The sequence below is a fragment of the Eublepharis macularius genome, chromosome 4, assembly GCF_028583425.1.
Source record: "Eublepharis macularius isolate TG4126 chromosome 4, MPM_Emac_v1.0, whole genome shotgun sequence".
NCBI classification, from domain to species: Eukaryota; Metazoa; Chordata; class Lepidosauria; order Squamata; family Eublepharidae; genus Eublepharis; species Eublepharis macularius.
This window is the reverse complement of record NC_072793.1, coordinates 6,530,720-6,537,203: the sequence shown is the minus strand read 5'-3', so window position 1 is coordinate 6,537,203 and position 6,484 is coordinate 6,530,720.

Sequence of the window (6,484 nt, the reverse complement as noted above, 5' to 3'; positions counted from 1 at the left end):
TTCAAGAATTTTAAAAGCTTGTTCAATAACTGCTGTGCACCCACTTGCTACACCTTGTAAATAGTTTCAAGCCTCTTTTCTGAACAGCCTGAACATTCTGAACAGCCAAGGACACAAAAATAAGTTACTGTTTTTTCCTGTTTCCCTAATGTCTCATGTGAAGTCTTAGGGAGAGCAAAGCATTTTGAGAACATAACCTAGGCATTACCAGAGGGAAGAATACCTCTAACACCATCGTAACTGTAGCAATAAGTAGGCTGTGGTAAATTGCTTCACGTTTACTGAATTAAGAAGCCACTTTGGTTCAGTCTGTCAGGTGCCGCATAGGATAGAGAATGCTTTGGACAAAGTCAACATCATAATACCTCTACTAACATGTAATTTAAAATCCCAGCATGCACCCTCCCTTTCTATCTTCCTGAAATTCAGCATGGAGGATCCCATGGATAAGAATAATAAACCCTTAGAATTTCATCTCGATTGGGATTGGGTAGAAATATAACAGGTATAACTATATTGCCCTTTGAAACCAATGGAATTTTGATTTTGCTTCTTCCTTGTGTGAACCGAATCCATGACTCTTGAGTTTTGCACCTTGTTTTCTCATGCTAAATGCTCCCCATGAAAGTCAACTCATTTTCGGTACTATTTTTCATCCATTGTATATTAACTGCATAAATAGCATAAAACAAACAAATCAGAAATACCAACAACAAAAATAGGAGAATGAAAAGGTTTCCAATGGTAGCTTACGAGAAGAAGAAATGTAACAGCTTATCCATAAATCCTTAAACAAAGCAAATGAAGTATAGACAAAATTTTGATGCCCATTCCTGATATTTTTATTGAAAATGAATATTAAAATCCTTTGAATGTTTAAAAAAATTCAGCTTTTTCTAGCATATATTGATGCAACGTTCCAAGTTCAATAAACTTGTTTTTCCTGCTTTCCTCCAACCACTACAGGGGCTATCAAATAGCTGGCAAACCACAATACAGTCTTGACCGGGTTGTGTTTGATTGGTGGGTTCCTTATTATGCAGACATGCGAAAAGCCACCCACCCTAGGGGTTTTGCCACCTGTTTTGTTGCCATCCTTTTGCAATCACTCTTACAGTGCAATCCTAAAAAGAGTTAATCCAGTCTAAGACCACTGATTTCAATGGGTTTAGACTGGAGTAACTCTTCTCCATATTGCACTGTTAGTGACCTCTTCATCAAGTAGCCATTTGTGGGACAGAATAAAAGCTTGCATTTCAAAAATGTTTTGATTACATTATATGTTTTCAAACAGGTTATTTCCCAATACAACATTTCAACACTAATTATTGAAAATTATAAGCTGGCGACGACACGGTAATAATACAAAAGGAAGCTAACAAATCAACTTTCAATTTTACCTCAACAGTTGGTATCTGAATTGTAAACAAATAAGCTGTGTTTTGTATATTTGATAAAGGAAGGAAGGGGAATGGAGTGAAGTTCTGGAGAACTTCAAAGCAAGAGTCGGTGTGCAATATGACACAATAGGACACAGACAAGGTCTGTTAAGGCCTTGGGATCTCTTGATTCTTACCTGTATTGCTGTGTCAGTGATCAGCTCTTTAGCCGGATTTGTGGTTTATCAATTTCACAAACCAAGTATGGCGAAACTTGAGTGCCAACCGACCAAACAGCAGGAAAATGGCTCCTTCACAACTCCAGATCTTGCCTCTTGAGTGGATATCATCTCCCAATATTTTTAGTATTAGATACAATATTTTCAGTGTTGGCTAAAATCTCCCAATATGATGGATGGTAGGAAACGCATGATATAAATATTTTACTGAATACATATTTTGAAAATGATGCTGACCATATGGACAAAAGGCTCCTTTTTCTGAGCTGAGAAGAACCCGTCTTCTAGTCTTGCTTCTATAAGGTGGGATTTTCCATGCTGTTTCCTTTATAGTGCTCCCTCTTTTTGATGAGAAGTTGAAGGCAAAGAAGCCAGGAGAACCTGAGTCTGGCCACTCGTGGTTCTCCACTTTTTAAACCACTTTGTTGTAGACCCCAGTTGACCCCAAACATGTGCGTGTATGCATTCTGCTTGTCCCATAGTGAAAGTTGGCATGATGCACTTCAGTCCCTTTGTTTTTTGCAGCCTTCTGTGATCAGGGTAATCTGTTATCTGATTTATTTATTTTACACATTTATACCCTGCCTTTCTACTTTTATAAAGGCCACTTCAGTGGAGGGGGAATGCACCGGAATGGTGTTCCTGTAGATCTGAAAAGAGGTCACGTAGGTTTTGGCCCTGCCCACGTGATTCCTTTTCCTCCCCACTGCCTCCCCGTTGCCTGTGTCTTTAGCAGCAGGCAGAGGAAGCAGCAGCTACAGTACCACCCCCACCACCCCATCACCACTTCCTGGATTCCCTGGTAGGAAACCAGGGGTGGCGGCCATGCAGGGGGGGGTGGCGGCCATGTAGAGGGGCTTGTGGCCCGTCATCCAGGCCTGCAAGCGGTGAGGGCTCTGCAGAGGAGGGTAAGCTGCTTTGAATTCATTCTGCTGCTTTATTTTCATTCGTGACTAGTGAGTGAATGAGTGAGTGAGTGAGTGAATGAGTGCAAGCTGGGCTATTGGGGCTGGCTCTACAGAGGAGGGTAAGCTGCTTTGAATTCATTCTGCTGCTTTATTTTCATTTGTGACTCGTGAGTGAGTGAGTGAGTGAGTGAGTGAGTGCAAGCTGGGCTAATGGGGCTGCTTTAACTTCATTCTGCTGCTTTATTTTCATTCATGACTCGTGAGTGAATGAGTGAGTGAGTGAGTGCAAGCTGGGCTACTGGGGCTGCTTTAAATTCATTCTGCCTCTTTATTTTCATTCATGACTCATGAGTGAGTGAGTGAGAGAGTGAGTGCAAGCTGGGCTACTGGGGCTGCTTTAAATTCATTCTGCCTCTTTATTTTCATTCGTGACTTGTGAGTGAGTGAGAGTGAGTGAGTGCGTGTGTGCGTGCAAGCCGGGCTACTGGGGTTGCTTTAAATTCATTCTGCTCCTTTATTTTCATTCGTGACTTGTGAGTGAGAGTGAGTGAGTGAGTGAGTGCAAGCTGGGCTACTGGGACTGGATCTCCAAAGGAGGGTAAGCTGCTTTAAATTCATTCTGCTTTATTTTTGTGAGTAGATGTGGATTCACATTGCAAACTGTCATGAAAACTTCCTCACTGAACAATTCTCTGAAGCCTGCAATAAATTGGCTCTGAGCATAGCTTTGCCTTTGCTAAAACAACCAGAAAATTGTATTGATTTTGCTAGCTGTGTAGCTGAAAGCTTGGGGTACAGAAAAAGTTGTTAGAACCTAATGGGCAGAAATATAAATGCCAAACTTGGGTCTTTACAACAGTCCACAGTATGGGAAATGAATTTGTATCTGTAATGATTGGGGCTATTACAGAATCATTACACAGATACTCATATAACAGATGTTCAATATATACCTTCTGGCTTTCCTTAATGCCTTTTGAGTCCCCTCCCCCGCGTATATAAAAAGATCCACCAAGATGAATACAGCCCAATAGCAATAGATATCAAGTTACCAGGATGTTGAAAACACGACCTGATGTTGCAATTTGCCTGGAATCACAAACATTTGTACTATGCCAGTGGAGTACCGTATCAGATTCAAGGTTCTGGTGTTAGGCTACAAAGCCCTATGCATACTGAGACCAGCATATCTGTGGGACTGCCCTCTCCCTATATATTCTCTGGAGGATGCTCCGATCAGGAGAGAAACAGCTGTTGGTGGCCGCTGGTCCCAGGGAGGCCCGCCTAGCCTTAACCAGAGCCAGGGCTTTCTCGGTCCTGGCCCTGACCTGGTGGAACTCTCTGTCTATGGAGACCAGGGCCTGGCAAAATTTATTAGCCTTTCACCGGGCCTATAAGACAGAGATGTTCCACCAGGCATATGGTTGAGGCTAGCCGGCCTGGTAGGGAGGAAATAGAATGATCTGAACCCTCCTAATTAGGTTGTCCATCATCCTGTTTCCACATTGGTTAATATTGCCATCTGTTGCCATCTGTTTTAATTACTTGTCTGTAATGTTGATTGAATTTAAATGTTTTCAATTGTTTTTATAGAAATGTGATATTGTGGCTTTTACTGACTTTCCCCTCCTCTCCTCCTGCTTTCTGCTGCTGCTGAAAGAAAAGTCAAGTGGAGTAGATCTGCTTGGGTTTTCCTCTCTTCACATTCTCTTTGCTGACTTTTCCTTCCCATCCTCCTGTCCTCTTGCTGCTCTGACATGCCCTCCCCCCAACCTCCAAGTTCTTGAAGAAAATGCCGAGCAGAGCAGATCCACTCAGGTTCTGCTCCGCTCGGCTTGAAGGTGAGGGAGGGTGGGAAGGCATGTCAGAGCAGCAGGAGGACAGGAGGCAGAGAGTCAGGGAAGGGTTCCTGAAGCTGGCAAGCAGCGAGCAGCAGCAGAAGGAGCTGTTGAGGCTGCCGCCATCGCTGCTACTCACCATCCTGTACTTAAAAATGGAGAAGGGAAACAGAGAGGGGAAGGAGTCTCCAACTACAGTTCCCAGGTAAACTTATGCAGACCCGCATTGCTCAGCTCTCAGGTTGGCAGGGAGAGTTGCCTATCAAGGTTACGTTGGCTAAGATTGGGGTTTCCATGACAACAACAGTCTGCAGACATTCCAGGCCTATGTTGCCTGTCGGGCATCATGGAGCATTCACAAATTGAACAAATCTCCCCCCAAAATTGTGGATTTCATGGAAAACGCGGCTCCACGAAACGCGTTTTCATGGTATGGGAATCAGACTGATTCGTCACGAAATTTGATTCATATTTTGATTTGTGCCCATGTGTAAGTGAAAACAATTTAAAGGTGTGAGAGCCAGTGTGGGATACAGGTTAGGGTGTTCGAGTAGGACTTGGCTGATCTGGGTTTAAGTCTCCACTCAGTCCTTAGATTAATGTAATAGTTTAATGGAATAGTTTTTTGTTTAAGTCTCCTCTCAGTCCTGAAACTCACCTGATGCCAACCTGTGAGTCTACCCTACCTTGCAGGGTTGTTGTGAAATAAAAATGGAGGTAGGAACAATCTTCAGGCATTGCTTCCTTGTAGAAAGGATTGGGTAAAAACTTGGAATTTTTGTCCATGGGATTGTTGTGAAGAGGTAATCTGTACTGCCCTAGTCAAAATTGTTCATGCTGTCGAACTTAGTAAGCCAAGCAAGGATGTAAATTGGACTAATGGCTGAATTATACAACATACGCAGTGGAATGCATGATATCATTGCAGGGAATTTACTTCAGCTTTTCAGGCAGAAGTGACAGCAAAAATGTTTAGGACTGAGTTACAGAAGGTAGCTTGCTGTTAGTTTGCTGTAGCAAAAACACAAGAATGTTGTGGTGTGGAAGCTTCTGTGGATTAGTGCTTGCTTCTTCATATGCATGAAATGTTCTCAATTGACAGGTATGTAGAAAAAATTGTAAACCCGGGATCCAGATTTCATTTTTAAAAATTATTTCTTGCATTCCATACCCTGCTATTTAAAACTAAGTCACTACTTTGGTTATGCCTGCATTACATTTGTGGATTGGATACGCTTTCAGTTTCTGAGGTCCACAAATTAATGCATGTTTTCTTCAGCCTTTGAACACTACTGGAACCAGAATGGTTTGTGCCACATTATCTTTGTTTTCCATGTGTTCGTAAAAAATCTCTTGTTTGGTACTACAGGGCTGAGCTGGAACTGGAAATGTTCATGCACAGACCTATTTAGTTCCTTGGTTTATTTAGGTGGCCTATCAACGTTTGACAATTTCTGTTGGGTAGTCCTTTTTCCTGTGTACCCAATGTCAATTATTTGCCGTAGATCTGGCGCATAGGAGGATTAGTTCTACCAAAAATCTTTCTCTGTACTCTTAAATTCTAGGTGCTTTCTTAAAAGGCATGTGAGTTTTGACTACTCACAGAGCAGATTTCTCATTTTTGTGGAACTACTGTCAAAACAAGTTCTGTGCAAAGCCATTTTATGTTTTCCTCCTTTGTGCAAAATAAGGACAGCTTGATGCTTCAGTAATAGGGAATCCAAAGCTACAAATGAATTTGATTCCTGGAATTCTGGCAGATCAGACTGAAAGAGAAGCCTTTGTTAGATGTTACAAGGGGAATGTATGGAGAAGGAGGGTAGAGGAGAGGAGCAGCAAGCTCTAGGCCCAATGATGCTTGTTCATCAGGATACCTGAATGGAGCTTATGCATGTATGGCTCTTCTTATGTATTTGACTGTGCAGAGAAAGCCACGAGGCACTTAGTAAGCACTTAGGCTTTATAATGCATTCCAATAAATGTGCATCGGTTTGGGGGGGGGGAGGCAGAGCTTACCACCACCACAGTCCTGCCCCCCGCCCATGCTCTGATTATCCCTCATGAAGGTCTGGGCCATATTTGTTCTTTGGGTTAGGTGGAGAATGTTTTCTAACAGAGAA